The sequence below is a fragment of the Equus caballus genome, chromosome 23 (assembly GCF_041296265.1).
Source record: "Equus caballus isolate H_3958 breed thoroughbred chromosome 23, TB-T2T, whole genome shotgun sequence".
Lineage (NCBI taxonomy): Eukaryota > Metazoa > Chordata > Mammalia > Perissodactyla > Equidae > Equus > Equus caballus.
The window spans coordinates 15,592,694-15,617,151 of record NC_091706.1 but is presented as its reverse complement, the minus strand read 5'-3'; the positions used below and the strand labels follow the sequence as shown (position 1 = coordinate 15,617,151).

The window sequence follows — 24,458 nt, the reverse complement described above, 5'->3', positions numbered from 1 at the left end:
AAGAGATTGCACACCTCTCCCTGGGCAGCGCTGGACAGGTTCGAAGGTGCCCGGTGCAGCCCTCCGTGTTGGGTGAAGTGAACAAGGCCCACTGAGAGACGAGCAGGGCATTTCAGCTCCTTCCCAGAATTGCACATGGCTGCGACACTGGCCGCTCCAAACTTTGGAAATATTGACTCAAAGGTCAGAGCAGTCCATAAGCTATAAGTCAATCTGCATGTAAGACATGGTTTTTATTTTTAGTTTTGGCAAAGGCAAATTGAAAAACCAAGAGACCAAACATGACTGTTCCTCCTTTTGGTGAAGATTCTAGTGAGGGCTGAAATCACCCAAAAGCTTGATTAGGAAAAAAACAGGATGTAAGAGAAGGGAGAATCAAATGCTAACTCTGCATAGAGGTGCCTCTGTGAGGTCTGTATTTCTGTTTGTAACTCCCCAATCCAGTCTGGGCATACTGGAAATACTGGACTTTGCCAGAAATGATGTGAAAAGAAAAAAGCAATGAAAATGAAGCAGAAGGAAAATTAGAACTGCTTAGTTCCTGTCCTGCGCCAAAACTAATGTGAAATAACCAGCTACGTACAGATGGCTCGTTGCCTCATTTAGAAACCATCACCAGGGCACCTGGCTGTCTGTTCTCGCCAGGCTTTTTACTGATGTCCCGTATCATTCATTCATTCATTCATTCCATCCAAGTGATGAAAGGATCAATTTGCAACAAATCTGACCCCAAAATCTTCAATGTATTTTCACTCATTTTTTTTTTTAAAGATTTTATTTTTTCCTTTTTCTCCCCAAAGCCCCCTGGTACATAGTTGTATATTCTTCGTTGTGGGTCCTTCTAGTTGTGGCATGTGGGACGCTGCCTCAGCATGGTTTGATGAGCAGTGCCATGTCCCCACCCAGGATTCGAACCAACAAAACACTGGGCCGCCTGCAGCGGAGCACTGGAACTTAACCACTCAGCCACGGGGCCAGCCCCTATTTTCACTCAGTTTTTAACAGTGTAACCATGGATACACAGATTGAAGACCAAGGCTCTAGCCTCTCCTTGCTGGGTCCAAATGAGTCAATGGCTCATAGCCTTTATAGATGTGCATGATGATCATGGCGACAGTGAAATTTCCAGAGAATCTGGCTCCTGTTTTTTTGTGATCTTGTCAACTTCCTATGTCTTTTTCGTTACACATAGTTTAATTACTTAGGAAAGCGACAGGATAGAGATAAGAGCAAAATGACAGAGGTGATAAGGAAGAATTACTGTGAAGGTTCTAAATTATGATATATATTGATTACTTTACTTAATATCTCTAAGCCTTTGCAAATATCTCTCTATTGGTTACATGCATTACTGCTATTCTTTTGCATATCTCTTCCTCTTACCTCTAACGTACATATAAGGGACTCACCAGGCCAAGGCCACACAGCCAGGGCCTACAGAGTTGGATTTCACAGGCTCCCAGCCTCTTCCCCATTCCTGAGGCTGTCCTGCCCCTCTGCAGGGGCTCTTGGTGATCACAGACAGGGAACGGTCTCTTGGTTTTTCAGTTTGCCTTTGCCAAAACTAAAAATAAAAACCGTGTCTTACATGCAGATTGACTTATAGCTTATGGACTGCTCTGACCTTTGAGTCAATACTTCCAAAGTACGTTCCATGGCATGTTCACGTGCATTGGAAAAAGGTTCTGTGGGCAAACAAATGTGGTAATTGCTAGGTCAAACAAATTTAAATTCTTCATAGTGGAAATCTCAGAGATGTTGCAGTGCTGTGCAGCACTGCAGATGATTGGTGGTAGCGAGTACGACTGGCTTCCTAGACGTGTTTGTTCGTTGTCTTAGATTGGGTTCCTTGAAAGCAGATGCTGAGATGGAGCATTGGCTGTGGAATAAGTAGTCGGCGCCTGTTCTCGGGAGTCATACCCATATGGAAGTGAGGAAGGCAGGACTGGGCTGAGGGAGAAGCTGAGCTGCCACACAGCTGCAGCTGAATCCTCAGCGGTGCCACTGGGGGCTCTGGAGCTGGGATGGGCCCTACAGAGTGTCCTGAACTTGGGCAAGGAGGTCGGGCCTTTATGTTCCTGCATCAGCCATCAGTGGCTTCTGGCTCCCACACTGAAGCAACTCCCTTTAGCTGAGGGCATTTCCCGGAGAAAGGTTCAGCTATGAGCTTCGCAGCCTGGGCGAATGGACACATCAGCCCAAAAGAGGGGATCTGGGCACCTCTACCACTACCGTGGGACATCCTTTCACCAACAATTTCGTGGAACTAATGCTCTACAGAACACCTGTGAAAAATGCTTCCTGTTGGCCTCTACTCTAAATGAGATCAACAAGCCAGGCTGCTAAGGGGGAAATGGTGCTCTGGGCTCTAAGGTCAGTGATCAAAGCAATGTGAACTTGAGTTCTGGAATTTACTCCATTGCTGTTTTAACACAATTATTCTTCTCTAACACAAGAGGAACCCAAATAGAGTTATAACGTGGAAGATAAGAGAAGAGGAACAGATTCCCCATCTTGTCATATATTTGGTTTGCTCACTCCCTCTTCCTTCCCATCCAGGTTGTCAATAATACATAATATCTTCCATGTCAGTTATACTAAGATACGCTCACCCCCTCCTCCCTGTCTCCCATTCTGGCCCCCACATAGCCTAAATACTTTTGGGGCAAATGGATGAGGAGGAGGGATAATTCTTTGATAATTTTCTCAATTTCTGCTATGGTTGTGGCCAATGTACATTTTCTCTGGTTATCCTTAGTCATTTCTGTTTTACTTGCAAGTCTTCCATATCATCTAGCCAAGGTTCCAACAGGGAACCTCAAAAGGGTCAATTAAAGAGAGTATAATTAAAGGATGATTGATTTATAATATCGTTGGCAAGGTTAAGGGAACCAATGCAGGAGAATGTAATCCACCAGGGAAAGGAGAGGCAGCTGCTCTGGGCACCCACGAGAATAGCTGTAGGAGAGGACTTCCTGACAGGAGCTGTGCCCTTTGGTGGAGGAAGGAGCTGGGGGGATAAGGTCCCTCCTCTCACGCCTTCCCACTGGCTGAACCTAAAACTGACTGGAAGTCAGAGCGGTTCATGTGGTCCCTAAATGTCAACCTTCTGGGCCCACAGCTGGGAGGAGAAGGGCAGAGAGGATCTGGAGGACAAAGAAAAAACCCATCACCCGAGTCATTCTAGAAAGTTGATTTACATAGAGCTCAATAGACGCTTTCATAGTTTTTTAAGTTTCTTTTGTTTCTGTGGTTATTTTCTAATTTTGTCTACTTGTTTTCTCCCTTTTAATTTAATTAATTAATTTGCAATTGTTTTACTGAGGTCATATTGGTTTATAACATTGTGTAATTTCAGGTGTACATTATGGTATATCAGTTTCTGTGTGGACTGTATTGTGCTCACTATCAATAGTCTAGTTTTCATCCATCACCTTACGTATGTGCCCCTTAACCTCTTTCACCCACCCCCACCCCCTTCCGCTCTGGTAACCACTAATCTGTTCTCTTTATCCATGTGTTTGTTTATCTTCCACATATGAGTGAAATCATATGGTGTTTGTCTTTGTCCGTCTGGTTTATTTTGCTTAACATCACACTCTCAACGTCCATCCATGTTGTTGCAAATGGCACAATTTTGTCTTTTTTATGGCTGAATAGTATTCCATTGTATATATACATATATATATACATATATATATATGTATATATACCACATCTTCTTATCCAATCATCAGTCGATGGGCACTTAGATTGCTTCTACGTCTTGGCTATTGTGAATAATGCTGCAATGAACATAGGGGTGTGTAAATCTCTTTGGATTGTTGATTTCAAGTTGTTTGGATAAATACCTAGTAGTGGTATAGCTGGATTGTATGGTATTTCTATTTTTAATTTTTTTTTTTTTAAGATTTTTTATTTTTTGCTTTTTCTCCCCAAAGCCCCCCGGTACATAGTTGTATATTCTTTGTTGTGGGTCCTTCTAGTTGTGGCATGTGGGACGCTGCCTCAGCGTGGTTTGATGAGCAGTGTCATGTCCGCGCCCAGGATTCGAACCAACGAAACACTGGGCTGCCTGCAGCGGAGTGTGCGAACTTAACCGCTCGGCCACGGGGCCAGCCCCCTCTATTTTTAATTTTTTGAGAAATCTCCATACTGTTTTCCACAGTGGCTGCACCAGTTTGCATTCCTACCTGCAGCGTATGAGGGTCTCCTTTTTTCCACATCCTCTCCAATATTTGTTATTTTTTGTCTTGGTTATTATAGCCATTCTGACAGGTGTAAGGTGATATCTCATTGTAGTTTTGATTTGAATTTCCCTAATAATTAGTGATATTGAACATCTTTTCATATGCCTATTGGCCATCTGTATATCGTCTTTGGAAAAATGTCTGTTCATATCCTCTGCTCATTTTTGGGGGGTGGGGGTGGGGATGAGGAAGATTGGCCCTGAGCCAATACTCCTCTTTCTTCCCAAGGAAGACTGTCAGATGTTAGCACAGAGCTAACATTTGTGCCAATCTTCCTCTGTTTTTTATATGCGATGCTGCCTCAGCATGGCCTGATGAGCAGTGCATGGGTATACACCTGGTGTCCGAACCTGAAAACCCCAGGCTGCCAAAGCAGAGTGCACAAACCTAACCACTATGCTACTGGAACAGCTCCCCTCTGCCCATTTTTTGATTGGATTGTTTGTTTTTTTTTTGGTTGAGATGTATGAGTTCTTGATATATTTTGGAAATTAACCCCTTGTCAGATACATGATCTGCAAATGTTTTCTCCCACTTGATGGGTTGTCTTTTTGTTTTGATCCTGGTTTCCTTTGCCTTGCAGAAGCTTTAGTCTGATGTGGTCCCATTTGTTTATTTTTTCTTTTGTTTCCCTTATCTGAGTAGACATGGTATTCGAAAAGATACTGATAAGACTGACGTCAAAGAGCGTACTTTTTCTATATTTTCTTCTAGGAGTTTTATGGTTTCAGGTCTTACATTGAAGTCTTTAATCCATTTTGAGTTAATTTTTGTGTATGGTGTAAGATAATGGTTTACTTTCATTCTTTTGCAGGTGGCTGTCCAGTTTTCCCAACACTCTTTATTGAAGAGACTTTCCCTTCTCCATTGTTTGTTCTTGACTCATTTGTCAAAGATTAGCTGTCCATAGATGTGTGGTTTTATTTCTGGGCTTTCAATTCTGTTCCATTGACCTGTGTGTCTATTTTTGTACCAGTACTATACTGCTTTGATTACTATAACTTTGTAGTATATTTTGAAATCAGGGATTGTGATGCCTCTAGCTTTGTTCTTTTTTCTCAGGATTGCTTTGGCTAATTGGGGTCTTTTGTTGTTCCATATAAATTTTAGGATTCTTTGTTCCGTTTCTGTGAAGAATGTCCTTGAGGTTCTGCTTAGGATTGCATTGAATCTCTAGATTGCTTTAGGTAGTATGGACATTTTAACTATGTTTATTCTTCCAATCCACGAGGATAGAATATCTTTCCATTTCTTTATATCTTCTTCAATATTTTTCCATAATGTCTTATAGTTTTCAGTGTGTAGGTCTTTCACCTCCTTGGGTAAGTTTATTCCTAGGTATTTTATTCTTTTTGTTGTGATTGTAAATGGGATTGTATTCTTGACTTCTCTTTCTGCTAGTTTGTTAACAGTGTATAGAAATGCAACCAATTTTTGTAAGTTGATTTTGTACCCTGCACCTTTGCCATAGTTGTCAATTATTTCTAATAGTTTTCTATATATAGAATCATGTCGTCTGCAAACAGTGAGAGTTTTACTTCTTCATTTCCAATTTGGATACCTTTTATTTCTTTTTCTTCCTTGATTGCTCTGGCCAAACCCTCCAGAACTATGTTGAATAGGAGTCGGGTGAGAGTGGGCACATTTGTCTTGTTCCTGTTCTCAGATGGATGGCTTTCAGTTTTTCACTGTTAAGTATGATGTTAGCTGTGGGTTTGTCATATTTTTTTATATATAAAATATATATATATATATATTTGTCACATTTTGCTGAGGTAGTTTCCTTCTATACCCATTTTATTGAGAGTTTTGTCATAAATGATGTTGGATCTTGTCAAATGCTTTCTCTGCATCTATTGAGATGATCATGTGGTTTTTATTCTTCATTTTGTTAATGTGGTGTATCACATTGATTGATTTGCGGGTGTTGAACCATCCCTGTGTTCCTGGTGTAAATCCCACTTGATCATGGTGTATGATCCTTGTAATGTATTGCTGTATTCAGTTTGCTAATATTTTGTGGAGGATTTTTGCATCTATGTTCATCAGTTATATTGACTGTAATTTTCTTTCTTTGTGTTGTCCTTGTCTGGGTTTGGTATCAGAGTGATGTTGGCATCATATTCAACTTATTCAAGTTAGGATGTGTTCCATCTTCTTGAATTTTTTGGAACAGTTTGAAAAGGATAGGTATTAAATCTTCTTTGAATATTTGGTACAATTATCCAGAGAAGCCATCTGGTCCTGGACTTTTGTTTTTTGGGAGGTTTATGATTGCTGTTTTAATCTTTTAACTTGTGTTTGTCTATTCTGATTCTCTCTTTCTTCTTGATTCTGGTTTGTGAATTTGTACAAATCTAAGAATATATCCGTTTCTTCTAGGCTGTCCAATTGTTGGTATATAGTTTTTCATGGTATTCTCTTGTAGTCCTTTGTATTTCTGTGGTATCCATTGTAATTTCTCTTCTTTCATTTTTACTTTTATTTATTTGAACCTTGTCTCTTTTTCTCTTAGTAAGTCTGGCTAAGGGTTTGTCAATTTTGTTTATCTTCTCAAAGAACCAGCTCTTAGTTTCATTGATCCTTTTTATTGTGTTTTTAGTCTCTATTTCATTTATTTCTGCTCTAATTTTTATTATTTTTCTCCTTCTGCTGACGTTGGGCTTTGTTTGTTCTTTTTCTAGTTCTGCTAGGTGTAGTTTAAGATTACTTATTTGAGATTTTTCTTGTTTGTTGAGGTAGGTCTGTATTGCTCTAAATTTCCCTGTTAGTAGCACTTTTGCTGCAACCCATAAGAGTTGTTATGTTGTTTTTTCATTTTCATTTGTCTCCAGGTATTTTTTGATTTCTCCTTTGATTTATTAATTGATCCAATGGTTGTTCAAGAGCACATTGTTTAGTCTCCATGTATTTGTGACTTTCCCAGCCTTTTTCTTGTAGTTGATTTCTAATTTCATAGGCTTGTGGTCAGGAAAGATGCTTGATATGATTTCAATCTTCTTAAATTTATTGAGGCTTGCCTTGTTTCCCAACACATGGTCTATCTTTGAGAATGTTCCATATGCACTTGAGAAAAATGTATATTCTGCTTTTTTTTGGATGAAATGTTCTCTATATATCTATTAAGTCCCTCTGGTCTAGTATTTCATTTAAGGCCACTGTTTCCTTGTTGATTTTCTGTCTAGATGACCTGTCCATTGATGTAAGTGGGGTGTTCAGGTCCCCTACTATTATTGTCTTGGTGTCAATTTCTCCCTTTAGGTCTGTTAATAGTTGTCTTATATACTTTGGTGCTCCTGTAGTAGGTGCATATATATTCATAAGTGTTATGTCCTCTTGCTGGAATGTCCCTTTTATCATTATACACTTGCCCCTCTTTGTCTCTCATTGTCTTTTTTATCTTAAAGTCTGCTTTGTCTTATATAAGTTTTGCAACACATGCTTTCTTTTGCTTGTCATTTGCTTGGGGTATCATCTTCCATCCCTTCACTCTGAGCCTATGTTTTTCTTTAGAGCTGCGATGTGTTTCCTGGAGGCAGCAGTTTGGTCTTGTTTTTTAATCCATCTAGCCACTCTGTGTCCTTTGATTGGAGAATTGAATCCATTTACATTTAGAGTCTGTACTGATATATGAGGGAAGAATATTGCCATTTTATCCCTTGTTTTCCAGTTGTTCTATATTTCCATTGTTTCTTTTCCATTGTATTTCTGACTGCCATTTCATTTTGGTGGTTTCCTGTGATGGTTTTCTCTTTATTTATGTCTTGTGGCTCTGCTTTGATTTTTTGTTTAATGGTTACCATGAGGTTTGTATAAAACATCTTGTAGATGAGATAGTCCATTTTCTGATAGCCCCTTATCTCCATTAGTCTAAGCAGGTTCCGTCCCTATCCTCTTCCCCTTCTGAGTTATTGTTGTCACAAATTGTTCTTTTTTGTGTTGTGAGTTTGTGGCTAAATTGAACTGTTTAGTTATTTTTGATACTTTCCTTCCATTTATCTTTCATGTTATAATTAAGTGTTTATTAGCCTATTCTAATATAGAGCTGCAATTTTCTGATTCTGTCTATTTATCTCCTTGCTCAAGGTTTTGTAAATCTTTGCCTTTTAATTTCAGATGGGAGGGATCCTTTCAACATTTCTTGTAGGGGAGGTCTAGTGGCAATGAACTCCCTCAGCTTTTGTTTATCTGGGAAAGCTTTTATTTCCTTATTGCATCTGAAGGGTAGTTTCACTGGACAGAGTATTCTTGGCTGAAAGTTTTTGTCTTTCAGTATTTGGAATATATCATTCCATTCTCTTCTAGCCTGTAATGTTTCTGCTGAGAAATCTGCTGACAGCCTGATAGGGGTTCTTTTGTAGGTTATTTTCTTCTGCCTTGCTGCCCTTAATATTTTTTCTTTGTCATTGACTTTTTCCAGTTTTAATATATGCCTTGGAGAAGGTCTTTTTGTGTTGATGTAATTAGGAGTTCTGTTGGCTTCATGTACTTGTAAGTCTAGTTCTTTCCCAAGTTTTGGGAAGTTCCCAGCTATTAATTCTTTAAACAAACTCTCTACTTGTGTCTCTCTCACTTGTCCCTCTGGAATGCCTATAATCCATATGTTGCTTTTTCTAATTGAGTAAGATATTACTTGAAGAACTTCTTCAATTTTAAAACATCTTAGTTCTCTCTCCTCCTCCACCTGAAGCATTTCAATATTTCTATCTTCTACATCACTAATTCTGTCCTCCACAATATCAGCTCTGTTTTTTATGGTCGCTAGGTTACTTTTTATCTCATTAAATGTGTTTTTCCTATCCAGCATTTCTGTTGTTTTCTTCTTCTCAGAGCTTCAATCTCTTTGGTGACGTATTCCTTCTGCTCATTAATTTTATTCCTGAGCTCATTGAACTGTCTTTCTGAGTTTTCTTGCTACTTGTTCAGTTTCTTTCTGACAACTATTTTGAATTCTCTGTCATTTAAATGATAAATTTCTCTGACTTCAGGATTGGTTTCTGGAGACTTGTCATTTTCTTTCTGCTCTTAATTGTTACTGTAGTTTTTCATGGTGTTTGATGAATTGATCCTTTGCTGGCACATTTGCTGTAGGATCAGGTCACAGATTCCACCTGCCAACCTCTGGGTGGGGGGTGGCAGGAGCTGTGTTTTCTGGTCCCACCCCATCTGCTGGAAGTTGTGCCTGTAGGGCTACTCTGTGTTTGTGTGCTGGCCACAGCTGCTTGGTGGGTCATGCATATATGTACAGGCAGGACCTCTGTGCTCCACTGGGTGGGTTGCTTTAATGTGGGTGGTCCTGCTGTGCTCAGCAGGGGACCAGCTGAGCTGCTGTGCTAAGTGGGAGGGGAGGGGCACTTTCTTTTGAGCATGAGCAGCTGTGCACTTGCCAGTGGTTCAGCTGAGCTCTTGCACTTGGTAGGTGGGTCTCTTTCTTGGGGCCTGGGGCTGAGCCATCACCACCTGTTGGGGAGCATTACCACAGATGAGGCCACCACAGCTTGGTGGGCACTCCCACAGGCCAGGCTACAATTGTGAAAGTGTTTGTGCACAGGCCAGGCTGCCCCCACCTCCTGTTACAGTCATACCGATGGCTGTGTGAGGACCCACCACCTGGATCCCTGGCACTGGGGAAGGGGAGGGGTCTGCTCACCTAGTTCCACTGCTTCCTGGGGATTCAGTCCACCAACCTTCAGATGTTTGGCTGTGTGGATCTCTCAGGGATCCTACTGTGCTGTGTTGGGTGTCCTCTTTTGGTTAATGAATGTCAGTTTAGTTGTGACTTAGAGGGGAGAGACAAAGGGAACAACTCACTCTGCCATGATGCTGACGTCACTCTCCTGTTTTCTCCTTTTTTAAGGAAATTATTTTACTTAATGATTTATTGTTTTTCTGTCTTTCTTTTTGTATTAAAGAACTAGATCTGCATTTTATTAATTCGCTTATCTTTTTTCTGTTTTGTGATTCATTAATTGCTGCTTTTATCTTTTTCAAGTCCCTAATCTCATCTTTAAAATTATTTCTACTAACTTATTTTTTACTTTCTATTTATCACTATTTTATTTTGTTATTTATTTTTCTGCTTTCCTGCCTTGTATTTTGATCATCAAGTTTTCCTTCTATTTCTCTCTACTGTCTACTGATTTGGAGGTTATACCTTCCCATTCTAGTCTTTAGCGGTTACCTTTAGATTTTAAAAGTTTGTATGTTTTAATAAGATTTTTATTCTGGGATAATTTTAGGTGTACAGAAAAGTTACAAATTTGGAATACAGAGTTCTTTATACCTCTCACCCAGCTTTTCCCAACGTTAACATCTTATATAGCATGGCACACTTGTTAAAGTTAGAAAAACAAAACAACAGGCATGCACAATTATTAACTAAACTCTGGATTTTACCAGTTTTTCCACAGATGTCCTTTTTCTGTTCCAAGATTGGATTCAGGGTATCCCATTGCATTTAGTGCCCTTAGATATTTACTATGCATGTTTGACCTAACATGATCTGGCCAGATCTTGACCTATTGTGGCTGTCCTCCTTTTGAACAATACAGTGAAGACCTTTACCCTGACATCCTTCCATGGTTCACATGTTGTTTTTGTCAAGTACTTTAAATTCATTTGTGTTTAAACTATCCTAAATTAGTTTTTATTATTACTATTAATTTTATAGTCAATGTTTATTTAGATTTACCTAAATTTTAAAACTTATTAGCTGACTTTCATCTTTTTTATTTGCCTCCTGCCTTTGGTTTAATCTTTCTTCTCCTTTTGAATATTTTCCACTGAGAACCTGTTAATTATAAATTACATCAGCATTTATATGCCTGAAATATCCTTAATTTATGTGTTCTTGATTATAGAATAAAGCATAGAATTTTATCTGAGTATAGAATTTTGGATTGAACATTTTTGTCCTTCAGGATTTTTACACTATTCTCCTGTCTTCTGACCTTTACTAGAACTATTGAGTTACACTGGTTAATTTCTGTTTCATGCAGGTGATCTTTCTTTTCTCTCTGGTTGTTTTGAAGAATTCTTCTGCGACATTGGTGTTCTGCGGTCTCCATTTGGTATTCTAGGGTTGGGTTTATTTTTATTTATTCTGCTTGAGATTCATACTTATTAAATCTGAAGATTCATGTCTTTCATCTATTTGAGAAAATTCTCAAACATTATTTCTTTGAATATTGCCTCTACTCCAACTAGACATACATTCAGCCATCTCATTATATCATCCATATTTCTTAACCTCTGTTTCGTATTTTCTATCTCATTATTTCACTATGCCATAGTTGATGACTTTTCCAAGTCTGTCTTGGGTAATCTGCTGTTTGAGCTGCCTGTTCACTCTTTAATTTTAATGAAAATATTTTCCATTTGTGGAAGTTCCATTTGGTTCTTTTTTAAATCTGTCTGTTCATTTTTCATGGAGTATAATTCTTTCCTTATTTTTCTAAGACTGTTTCAAAATCCCTTTTATATTTTAAACATGCTTTTTATTTTCTATTACATTGTTTTTCTATTATCTGAGGCTCTGATGAATTAAACATCTATTGTATCTACTGACTTTCACTCATGGTAGATTACTTGCTCAAGCACTTTGTAATTCTTAATGGAGAACTAGTTTCAGAAGAACTTTTGCTTTATGTTTTTTAAATTATCTTCTTGACTTTGGCTTGGGGTTTCATAAACTGTGCATAGTTAAAATAAAAATTTTAAAGTAGTGCAAGACACAGGCACAGATGTGTTGCCCATTGAAAAACATTGTAGATAGAGGTTTCCTGGTGATTTTGCTGGGCTGATGGGGTCACTGAGGTTTACTAATTCTTTCACTGGGATTGCAGCCCTTTGAGAGCTCTGGCTTTTGTGAGGGTCTCAGATTCAACTTTCCACCTTTTGCATCCCAAGACCTTATACACTGTTGCTGTATGTTTTTAGAAACCTAATACCTGGTTATCCTTGGTCCAGCCCTCTTTTCTCTCTTCCCCCATCTTCTGTGGGAGGTACAGTATCAACTTTTGCTTACTGCTCTGACTCTAACCATTGTCATCCCACTAGTTCCCTCACCAAGACTGGAAAGTAAGCTCCTTCCCTGTCTTCTACATTGCCAGACCAGCAGGGCCTAGCATAGTGCCTGGCACAATTAATACATTTTGTTGAATAAATAAATGAAATAATGCATGTGAGCTGTAGTGCTAGACTCCTTTATATGAAGAGAAATTAAACAGTCCTTGCCTTCGAGACCAGAGAGGAGAGAGACTTGCAAACAACTAGTTCTAATCTGAAGGAATGCTATAATAGAGGGGCAGGCAAAGTATCATCAGTGTAATGAACAGGTTTCATGGAGCAGGTGGCACTTGAATGGAGGCTTGAAGGATGAGTGGAATTTCATTTGGTGGTGGAATGGGAGAAAAAGCATAGCAGGCAAAGAGGAAGGCATGAGCAAATGCATGGATACATGGAATCGAGTGACATGCTCTGGAAACTGTGGGTTACCTCTTTGGCTGACTTGTGTCTTATGGAGGCTATGGGAATGCTCCTTGTAGACCTCCAACTCTGGGGAGTGTAGTTGACCGAAGGCCCAAGCTGCTGCTCTCTGAAATCCATAAGCCAATCCACACCAAGACCATGCGCATTTCCCATTGTCTGCTCTCAGCCAGTGGCTGGCTGATGCAGGAATTCTAAGATTGGCTCATTCCTAGGAGCCAAGGAACTCCTTGTATTGGCTGATTTTCCCTTGATATGGGTTGACATCACTCCCCGGTGGCCTTGCTGCAACTTCCTTAGACTCTACAGCAGTCCAGGGGGTTTTCACCTGACATTCCCTGCTTCTTTCCTTCACTTGGCGTCAAACCTTCATCCCACTGTGACAGTTTTTCCAACCTTCTCCAGCTGTCTCCCCATTTCCTCTTACACAGGTGTTAGCCCTAATCAAATCTGTGCACTTTTAATCCCATTACGGTGTCAGCTTCTGGAAGACTCGGATTAACACATATCGTCTGTATCTTCTGCAGGCAGGATATAGGACAAGAGACTGGATAGAGTCATCTTGTCGGAGGACCTTTAATGCCGCTCTCAAGTTTGGGATTTAGGCTGAGGGAGTACGAGTGAAGATTTTGAGAAGGAAGACATGGGATCTGGCTTGTATTTTAGGAAGGTGATTATGGTGAAAGCATGAAGGGTGGATTCTTAGGAAGTCATTGCAATGACCTGGATGGGACACGGTGGGGCTGAAGCCACGTAGGAACAGTAAAGGGGACAAACGTATTCACAGCTCCCACAGAAGAAAGTGTATGACTCTTGTGTGAAATTTAACCTTCTCTCAACTTCATGGAAAAGAAAGCAACCCTCAGTAAGTTTGTTAGAGAAGACCCTACATGTGAAGTGTTAGCAGAAAATATCACCCTGGGCTCCATTGCCTGTTATTTCCAGGCACGGCCTCCCCACAGAGCCTGTCAGAAAAGCACCTGGCACATGAGAACAGTTTCTGCCTCGTCACCACCCGCCTGCTTTCTCAAGAGCAGCCGAAAAGGGAAAGGATCCTTTCCACATCTTCGTGACTTTCTCTGTCCAGGGCCTCTAGAGAGCTGTCCAGGAAACAAATCCTAAAAAGGCTCCTTGTGTTGTGTGAACCCTACAAGGTGTAGTGTGGTGTGAGGGATTCCCACGAGGGAGGCCATCTCAGGTTTTTTGGGGACAGCACAAAAGTTCCACATTTTAGATTTGACATGAGAAGCCAGCTCAAGAAACCATGAGCTGTCTGTGATGACCGGATGTGGGGGCGTGAGGGAGAGGGCCAAGACGGGAATTACACCAGCACTGCCGGCCAAGCCCGCTACAGTCCGGCGTCCAGGGCAGCTGTTCTCTTTATACCCAGGACGAGAGCAGAAGAATGGTGTCCTGCAAAACAGAAGGGCACAGGGTCCTTAAGAGCCCCTGGCAATGGGAAATACAAGTGCTGCCATGCCCTGAACTCAACTGTCAACCTTTTAAACTTCCGGCTGAATGGGCGAAGAGGAGGCGGGTCAGGTGCCGGGAGGGCCAGTTGGCACGTTTACCTCCAGACACCATTTCCAAGGAGGCATTAGCAGCTTCCTATCTGAACAAACAGGAAGCCTATTAAAAACGCCATTGTCCTTTCCCGCCTGTGCTGACAAGACTGTTAAATGCCAAGTCTACAGAGCTTTGCCAAGTTGAGAGACCCAGGGGACGTGCAGCTGCTGGGGCCACCTGTGTCTGTCTGAGTCCAGCTGAGAGATTTCCTCTTTGGGCACCCCATTGTGGAGTGACGGGTCCCACGGAGTGAGGGGCAGGCAGAGGACTGAAGGAGGGAGGGGTGGAAGAGAGCGGTTCGCCCGTTGCCGACGGCTGAGAGCACGCAGCCAGTTCCCCTTCTCGCTCTGCTCTGCTCAGTCAGGAATTCGGCTCTGCCCGCCACCCGGGTCTCGGAAACGTTCTGGCTGGGAATCAAGTCCAAGATGAAACACCTGCCTTCCACTGCCGTCCCACACGCACAATGCACCACATGCCAGTTGGCAGTGGAGCGAAAGAGGCCCATTAAAGAAAAGTTCCTGACATTATTAAGAAGTGCAGTCCTGCCATTGTGCGTGCATGCTCTCTCTCTCTCTCACACACGCTCTCTCTCTCACACACACACACGCACTCTACAGGCCTCTAAAGCTTTGTGCATGTCCCATGTCCCTGGCTACTTCACTGTCAATCAAACACTGAATAAGAGAGAGAGCCCTCTCCTCTGTGGATAACAGGTGTGTATGTAGGGGTGTGTGTAGGGGAGTGTGTGTGGGTGTGTGTGTATAGAGAGGTGTTGTGTGTATATGTAGGGGTATCTATGTGTATGCAGGGGTGTGTGTGTGTATGTAGGAGGGTATGAGTGTAGAGGTGTGTGTGTGTGTGTGGAGGTGTGTGGGGGGGTGGGGAGGCCTGGTGCTTATGAACAGACCCACCCTGAGAGGGTCCCAGTCCAGGGCGGGGTGGTCCCCCGAGCCTCGGATGCTCAGGCAGGCTCTCCCTCGCTGCTGAGATGGCTTCTGTGTTCTGGCTCTCCCCGTGCTGCCTGCTGTGCTACCTACCCTGGCCTGTGCCGAAGGGTCAAGAGCCCTGGCCTTCTCCCGAGGGACGGAGGACCTTGTGGGTGGCATCTTGGTGTGACAATGCTTCCCTGGCCGCAGGACGACAGTCCACACCCTGGCCTTGTCACATCACCCTCGGACCTGAGACAGCAGGTCCCCGGGTCCACGCCAGGCTAGCTGGCTGGGCTCAGGTCGGTCTGTCTGTCAGCCTGGCCTCTCCCGCTCCATCAGTGGTGGGTGGCTCCCTGCCAAGCCTGGCGGCCCGAGACAGTGGGCCTCTGTGAGTCGGTCTCCTGTGGGCAGCTGGATGTTTTTCTATAGAGGGGACTCGCCATTAGTGGACCCGGAGGATGAGGGGTGGCACCTTGGGCTGTTTTTCTTTCTCTTTGGCCCCATTTACTGACCCTCTCGGAGGGAGCACGGCTGCCGGCCGGTGCCCGCAGTTCACTTGTCCTGGTGAAGGCAGCTTGACAGCTGCATAAATCACACCGATACCACTAAGAGGTCGCTGCCTGAGACCGTACCGGACCACCCAAGTGCAGCCCGGCGGCCCTCCAGGCCTGCACACAAGTACAGTAATGCAAATCACTTAACCCTTTGTTGCTCCCCTGTGCGGCAACAAATGTGCCTCCCCTCCCATTCCCTGGGCTGTTTCTCGACTCTCCCCGCCCCCCAACCCCGACTGCTTACACCTCCCTCTCCTACCCCATGTCCTTCCATTCTTTCCAGATTTCAGCTGAGCTAGTGCCCCCAGCAGGTGATGAGAGGACCAAGGCCTCACCAGGGCTTTGGCCAAGGTGGGATGGCATTGGCAGGGACAGTAATATGAGGGAGGGGCAGGGCAGTAGCTGCAGGACACGTAGACAGAGAGTGTGAGCTGAGCCCACAGGATTCTGGCCAACGCAACTGCAGCTCTAATGTCGTGGCATCAGGGGTGGTTCCTGCGCAGTCTAATGACAGATGCCCCAGGCCTCTGGCCCAGATGCAGAAGGGAAGGTGAAACTCCAAGTGAGCTTCTAAGGAGAAAACAATGACTTGTTTCCTCGCCTGCCCCGTGGGAAACCTAACAGAGCTTCCTCCCTTTAGTCACAGTTCTCAAGTGCTGATGATGCAAGCTCGTGCTGTGCAAGCTGCCAGGGACACCAATGAGAATGAGTGTGCCCTCTCTGGAGCTCGCAGTCCTGTGCGACCCCATGTGACAGGGCCTTTCTAGGGCTGACCTGCCCGTTAAGATCTGTCCTCAGCTCCTGCAACTGCCCCCTTGCTGATTCTCCTGCATCCGGCTAGTCTGCATCTGCTCAAAATGCCCATGCTGCTCCTCTGCAGGGCCTTTGCATTATTTGCTATTTCTTTTCTTAGAGCATCTAAGAAAGAGTGTGCCCCCTACATACCTTTCAAACCTTGCTCAATTGCCATCTTCTCGGCTGAGCCTCTCCTAGACACCCGATTTAGCTCTGCCACTAACTCCTGCTCCATCTCTACCGGTCTTCCCTGCTTCATTTTTCTTTATAGCACTTAGCTGCTTTCAAGAATGCCATACAATTCCCTTCTTTACTTTTTATCATGTGCCTTCCCCAACAAGGGTGGTAATTCTCTGACGGGAGGAACTTCCAATTGTTTTGTGCACTGATTCTCCTGGGTGACTCCAATGTTGCTTCCACATAGTGGGTGCTCAACACATATTTATCGAGTGATTGAATGACATAACAAAGGAACGGGCAACGGGCCATGGGGACCGAGGGGAAATAGTGAGGCATGAGCTTATTCGGGCTGGGCAGGGCAGGTGTGAGTCCCAAATTTATCAGCCGAGGGATCAATCTTCCTGTCAGAGAAGTTGGAAGCCATAAGGGAATTAAGGAAATTCACTTCCTCGTTGTCATCTCTTAGCGTTACACCATTGCCTGCAAGAAATATTTATTGTTTTTCCCTGAAAATAGTTCCGTTTATTTGTGGTCAGCCGAATAATAGTCCCCAAAGATGCTTGCAGACGTGATGAAGTTCCGGATCTTGAGATGGGGAGGTTATCTTGGCTGATCTGGGTGGGCCCAATGTAATCACAGGTGTTCTTCTAAGAGGGAGACGGGAGGATCAGACAGAGAGAAGGAGATGTGACCACGGAAGAAGAGGATGGAGCCATGTTGGGCCACAAGCCAAGGAATACAGGAAGCTTCTAGAAGCTGGAAAAGGCAAGGAAATGGATTATCCACTAGAGCCTCCAGAAGGAATGCCGGCCCACCGACACCTTGATCTTAGCCCAGGAAAACTGATTTGGGACGTCTGACCTCCAAAACTGTAAGATAATAAATTTATGTTATTTTAAGTCATGAAGTTTGTGGTAATTTGTTCCGGCAGCAATTAAGAAACTAGCACGATATCCTTTTAATAATTTTTGAGCATTTTTTTCTCAATCCTAACCTTGATTTGGGCTTTTTCTCTGCTGACATTATTCCTAGAGGTGGGTACTACTCATGCATCTTCTTTTCCATCTTTGCACATGGCCTGCTTAAAGTAGACTTCTCTTTTTTCTTCTTCTTCTCCCCACTGCCCCCCAGTATATAGTTGTATATTCTAGTTGTGGGTCCTTCTAGTTGTGTAAAGTAGACTTGATCTGAAAGTTCTTTGTGCGATTCCTAAGTGATTTGCATTTTTCTTAGACAGAGTTTTCCCCATCTCTTCCTTGTTGAAATCATCTGAGTTTGTACAATCCACGTGTTTTCGTATGTATTTACTTATGAATGCTCTCGGCAGCTCTCAGGGGGCGGTGCTTTGGTCTCTATGGGCCCTTCTATCTCTGAAACTTTTCTGCTGGGTTGGGTACTCTGCTCTATTTCTTCCCCTCAAAACCTGAATCCTGCTAACAGCCCTTTGCCCACGTCCTAGCTGTGCTGGTCCTGTGTGACCATCAGATTGCGGCGGGGGAGCAGGGTGGGAGGTAGAATTCTGTTCATTCATCTGAGCAGAGATGGCTGGTGGCTCACCTCCTCCCAGCATCCTCCTCCTCCCTCTGTCCTCCTTTTGCTGTTGTCAGGCACCTCTGGATGAAAGACTCTCAGTCAAAGACATTGCCCAAAGAATAGGACAGAGAAATTTTCCTTAAATGATCTTCAGGTACTCTATGAAAATAATTAACTGGAAAATATACACAAATGGTCCTGTATTTGTTCATCCAACATGCGTTTGTTGAATACTTACCACCCACAAGGCTCTGTGCCTACCAATAGGAAATGCGAAAAACTAGGTGCAAGAACGCCCCCAAATTATGTGTAAATGGGATTCCTGGGATACTCCTATAGTATTTACAGACATGAATGCTATCATCAAGGAAATGTCAGTGGAGCTCACGGGATGGATTTGCTTTGTTCGTTGGAGTAAGTTGGTTGTGAACCCCTTTTCTTTTCCGTCTTTTTCTCCCAGAGGCTGGGCTAGCCTTACTACACATGGAGGAGGTCGGGTGGCACTCAGGATGCTGAAAGAACAAGAAATATGGCACTAAAACTAGAAGTGGATTATGCTACTTAACGGCTGAAAACTGAGGACTGGAAACTTGTATCTCTACCTTCGATCTGTGTTGTCAAGCATTGATCACTTGAAATGCGGCTAGTGCAGCTGAAGACTGGATTTTCAATTCTGTTTATTTTATGAAATTTAAGCTTAAATCTTAAAATGATACACACTTGACTTATTGGGAAGCTTTTAAGTATTTTAGAACAACTTGGCCACATGAATCTACTTTTTCAATTGTACGTTTTATAAAATCTAAATACAGATTAAGCATTTCTGATAAAAATTTAGCGTCTAAATTGAGATGTGCCAGATTTTGAAGACTTAGTATGAGAAAAAGAATAACATATCTCATTAATAATTTTATATTAATTGTGTGTTGAAATAAGAATATTTTGGATATATTGGACTAAATTAAAATATATTATTAACATTAATTTCACCTGTTTCTTTTTACCTTTTTCTGATATGGCTACTAGAAAATTTAAAATTATGTAGTGGGCCACATTGTTTCCATTGGCCAGCACTGCCTTGAATGATCATTGTTATTCTTCCTAAACACATCTTGAGCAAGATCGGAAATTTTTGATCACTTCTTATGAACATGTCTTCCAATTTTTTTTTCCCCAGGAATATTAGCCCTGAACTCACATCTGCTGCCAATCTTCCTCTTTTTGCTGAGGAAGACTGGCCCTGAGCTAACATCCATGCCCATCTTCCTCTACTTTATATGTGGGACAACTGCCACGGTATGGCTTGATAAGCAATGTGTAGGTCTGTGCCTGGGATCCAAACCAGTGAACCCGGGGCCCCGAAGCGGAAGGTGAGAACTTGACCACTGTGCCACTGGGCTGGCCCTCTTACAATTTTTAAATGGAGTTGACTATAATAATTTTGGAAAATGTATTTGAATCCTTGCAGGTGTTTCCACTTGGATTACACATTGGTGGGTAGACTAAGAAGAAAGGATACGTTTTAGCTATACGCACTCACAGAATGCGAAACAGAGAATGGTGAAAACCCAATAATCAAAAATAAAACCACCAAAACAGGCCAAGCATTCACAAAAACACCCAGACAAATGCTAGGCTCCTAAGTGACTTTGAATTAAATGCGTCTTCCATAAGCTCCCAGATGAAACATACGGAGGGTGAGCCTTCTCCTTCTATTCTGGGACTGAGGCCATTTCACATGTTTCTTCCTTTACCCTCAAGACCCATTTGGGGCCTTTACCACTGCTTCTACCCCTTCGTTTTCTCAGAAGAGACACCCCACCTCATTTATGATTTATATTTGTATGTGTTCTTGAGACTTCTCTCTTCCGTCTGAAAGCAGCAACAATGGTAACTCAGGTGTTTTCATAGTTGTCATCATCATCAACTTGATGATGGCTCCTTACACACGTGTGTGCACACACAGGTGCCCTGTGGTAGTGTGGTACATCTTCATCTTTGTCAGGTCATCCTCACAAAAGCTGCACGCGATCTCTGTGCTGGCTTTAGCCTGATGCCTTGTACATAGTGGATACACACACTGAAGAAGAAATTAAAGAGTCTAATAGCAAGATGCTCGTTATTTGAAATAATCGGCAACCGGTTAACAAGAGCTAACATTTATTTTGCTTATGCTGTGTGCCAATTTTTGTGCTTCATGAACAGTTTTATTATCAACCATAATAACAATACAATAACCTTAATAATATCTAACATTTATTGGGCATTTACTCTGTGCCAGGACTCTTCATCTCATCTTCACACAAATCCTAGGAGGAAGATCCTGTTATTGCCTGCCCCCACCCCCCAACTTAGAGGCTCCTAAACAGTCTGCCCTTCTCATATATGGTACAACGGGCTAACTCAGGCCTGTTCACTGGCAGTGCCGGTGTGACCTTAGCTTGTGGGTAGACACAGAGGGCCTGTGACAAATCAGGACCTCAAGCCCACACTGGGAGCAGCATGCAGGCGAATTTGTCCCTCGGTAGCACAGAAGCTCAGCTGAGCCCCTAAGCTCAAAACCTGCAGAGGGGCCTGGCCCTGTGGCCGAGTGGTTAAGTTTGTGTGCTCTGCTCCAGGTGGCCCAGTGTTTCATCAGTTCGAATCCTGGGTGCGGACATGGCACTGCTCATTGAGCCACACTGAGGTGGCGTCCCACATGCCACAACTAGAAGGACCCACAACTAAGAATATACAACTATGTACTGGGGGCCTTGGGGAGAAAAAGGAAAAAAAAAAAAAATCTGAAAAAAAAAAAAAAAACCTGCAGAGGGACCTCCACAAGCTGGGCACGAGGACACGTGTGGGAAAACTCTGCTGAAAACGGGCTCATGCCCTAAACTTACGAAGCAAGAGCATAAAAATAGCACCATGAGAGAGCAACCTCAGATTGAAAAACCAGCAAACAGCCAAAGGAGAAGTTCTTATATTTATAAAAGTATATTTATTAAAGTAAAATACTTCTAAATACAGTGATTGCAAAGAGAAGAAATCTTAATGGTGATGACAAAACACACGCATAAAATGTCTCAACTCAAGAAAGTAAAAAAAAGAGAAAAACCAACCAAACAAAAAATAACCCAAAGTAAATCCAAAGAAAATAGAAGGAAATATATGCTTTTAAAGATAAAAGCATAAACAAATGAAATAGGCAAACTCTTTAAAACTAAAACTTAGTTCTTTAAAAGGACTATCTCTGATAAGATTAATATGTGTATGTGCACGCGAGTGAGCAAACAAATAAGCAGCGTTAAGAATAGTAAAGGTGAAATAATTCAGATATAGGGATTTTAAAGAACACACGAATAATAGGAAAATCTCCAAGCCCGTGATTTTGAAAATTTAGATATGAAAGGAGAGAGGTGGGGCTCACCCTGGCCACTTCTCCACATTCGCTTCAACTGTTGGCTCTTTCTGGACTTGCCCTCCCAGCCCAGGGTGCCCTCATTTTCATCTCATCTTAGCTTTACTTTCATGAAATTGTTTGGGGGAACAAGACTTGTGAGTAGGGTTGGCTGAGGTAGCAAATAATACCGTATGCCCAGCTAAATTTGAATTTCAGAGAGAAAACAAGTAACTTTTTCATTATATGTATGTCCCAAATATTGTAGCATGGGACATATTTATATTAGAAAAATTTGAAATTTCTCTGAAATTTAACCGGGTCCCCCTGTATTTCATCTGGCAACCCTGGATATTAAGGGTCTACTGAGTTTGATAATTGGAAAGTTTGCCAGATTTAGCAAATAAAAGTATAGGACACCCAAATATGTAATATTTTGGCCTTACTTATAATGAAAAATTATTTGTTGTTTATCTGAAACTCACATCTAACTAGACATCCTGAATTTTACATGGCAACTCTAATTCTTGAGAAAGTAATATGCTGTGTAGGAGAGTAGAATACCATGGAAGTTTTGGGGGCTGGAATTATCGTTCCTGTCCGAGGTTCTTGGAACGCATTATCTTAGAGGAGACCAGAAGCCCGAGGAGACTCTGGGATGGGATGGTTTTTCCCTGCGACTCTAGGAAGGGGCTCCCCGCACTCCTGGTTTGTGGAGGACATGGGACTTCCATAGCTCTTGCACAGCTTTGTTGAAGAGTTAATACTTAAATCTAAATCGGGTTTACTTTTATTCTTTCAGAATAGAGTGTCTCCATGCCACCTGCTCATCACCACTCTGCACTCTGATCTTGATTTATTAAGTGGAGCTCAAACCATTGCTCTTTACAGAAGATCTATAGCTCAGAGATGCTGAACTACACAGGAATTGAAACAAGACCGGGAAGAGCGGAAGGAAACGGCTTATCTCTTCGACATCTTTTTCCAATTGTTAGTTCATTGTTTTGGGTTGTTAATGGTAAGACAGAAAAAAGTAAAGAGAGAAGGGGGGGGGCAGACCCGGGCTCCACACTGCCTTCAGCCGTTTAACTTCTGGCTTCATTCCCTTTTATGAACTGCATTTACCCTCCCTCACTTGCTCTCTTGCAAAACAGTTGCAAAAGAACGTTAACAGGAGGAGGATCAAGGATCTTGTTTTCTTTTCATTCTTTTTGATTTATGTTCCTTTGTCCTGAAAGCTCCTGTAATCTCCCGCGTCTTCAGATCCAGTTTCCTGCTGACAGGGTGAAGGCTGCAAAAACTCTCCGGGCTTTGAGATAAAGCATCCCAAGCTGGATCAGGAGCTACGCATACTTTCTCCCTCGAGCCTTCTCTTAAATGTTTGGAACTCTAGAACTCCTTCCTTGAGAATGAGGAAAAGCAAACATCACAGGTTGTGACTTTGGAAGCCTGTAAACCGAGCTTTTTGTTGACTCTGGTGGGAGTAAGGCCTTGAACTGCACTGGTCTGGTAATTTCTTTACTGCAGCGGACATTCACTGAGCTGCTACTATGTGGCACCAGCCAGGGCTGCAGGCGAGGCACAGAGAAACCTGATGGGGTCCTGCCTACAGGAGCTCGCTTGTAAAACAGTCGGAGGCAAATACCAGCAGTCTTCTAAGACCCCACAATACACTGCGTCAGATAACCCTGCTCGACACTCTTCCAGCAGCCTGTTGCTTCCTGGTATCTTACATTAAAAAAATACATTTATACATTTACTTCTGTAATGATTACTGTCTTGCTTTCTCACTTGTTTCTAAGCTCTGTGAGCTCCAGGAGGGGAGGGCTGTGTCTATTTTGATTATCGTTATGTTCTCAGCCTCAATCTGGCACATTCTTGTGAAAGGTGACCTGAGTGGAGCCACATTAAAATAGAGCCAGAGCAGCCATTTCAGAGGACTCGCCTTGCATGTCTTATTTTATTTCTCTTCCAAAGTGGACCAACCAGTGACACTCCAAGAAGTCACTAAGGACAAGAATATCCTGTCTGTAAGGAGTGATGAAACTGGCCTGTGCTGATGACCAAATCCCTAACCAACCAATGAAGTACAAGTCTAGCCTTTTGCCCGATGATCAAACCTCAGGGCAGTTTATGAAGCACAGACCTAGCCTTACCTCGTCTAGCACCAATGAACTCTTCTTTAATACAGCTCACCTCGTCCTCCTCCCTTTTCCCCATTACAACTAAGCCTTTCTCCTTTAATCAGGACATGTCTTGGGTTTCTACCTGAATCTCCGTCTCCCAAGTTGCAATTCTAATTGCCCAAATAAATATCTGCTGTTTAAATTGTAGTGATTTCTCCTTGGTTGACATTCTACACATTCTCTAAATATCAGCTGAATGAATGCTTGATTGAATAAACAAACTGTGATAGAAGAGAGAATTTTGTCCTCTTGTTCGCAATGAAGAGTGACGTGAGCAGGGAGAAGGGGCGCCTCACTCAGGAGACGCTCCGCCTTTCTACGTGTGGAAGTGGGGGCTGATAAGGCAAAGGCCTGATGGAGTTCTGACGCTGGAACCGGACCTGTGCTCCTGACGGCAGAGGCCACAGAGCTGCGGCCCTCGCCCAGTCCCAGGGCCCTTGATTTCAAGGAGGGTCTAGAGCTCTGTGATTTCGAAGGTTTTTGCTCCTCTCTGATCTACAGTTTTATGCTACCTTAAACAAAAGGTGACTCCTTTCTTTCTGATCTTTGCTTCTCTACCCTCTGTTTGTTCTGCTGTGGTGGCGGAACCTCTCTGT

The 24,458-nt window shown here is 42.7% G+C and overlaps 2 long non-coding RNA genes across 2 annotated transcripts in view; both read left to right on the top strand.

Annotated features, from left to right (window-relative positions):
* Nucleotides 1-23,435, top strand: part of LOC138920406 (uncharacterized) — a 61,587-nt gene extending 38,152 nt beyond the window's left edge. Inside the window, exons 3-5 of the long non-coding RNA XR_011431528.1 lie at nucleotides 19,472-19,664; nucleotides 22,479-22,694; nucleotides 22,915-23,435. This is a non-coding gene — a long non-coding RNA (uncharacterized lncRNA). The remainder of the gene's footprint in view (nucleotides 1-19,471; nucleotides 19,665-22,478; nucleotides 22,695-22,914) is intronic.
* LOC111770246 (uncharacterized) lies at nucleotides 14,864-19,278 on the top strand. The gene is made up of 3 exons (XR_011431143.1): nucleotides 14,864-15,016; nucleotides 17,414-17,632; nucleotides 18,755-19,278. It is a non-coding gene; the product is annotated as an uncharacterized lncRNA (long non-coding RNA).
* Nucleotides 23,436-24,458: the final 1,023 nt, after the last annotated feature.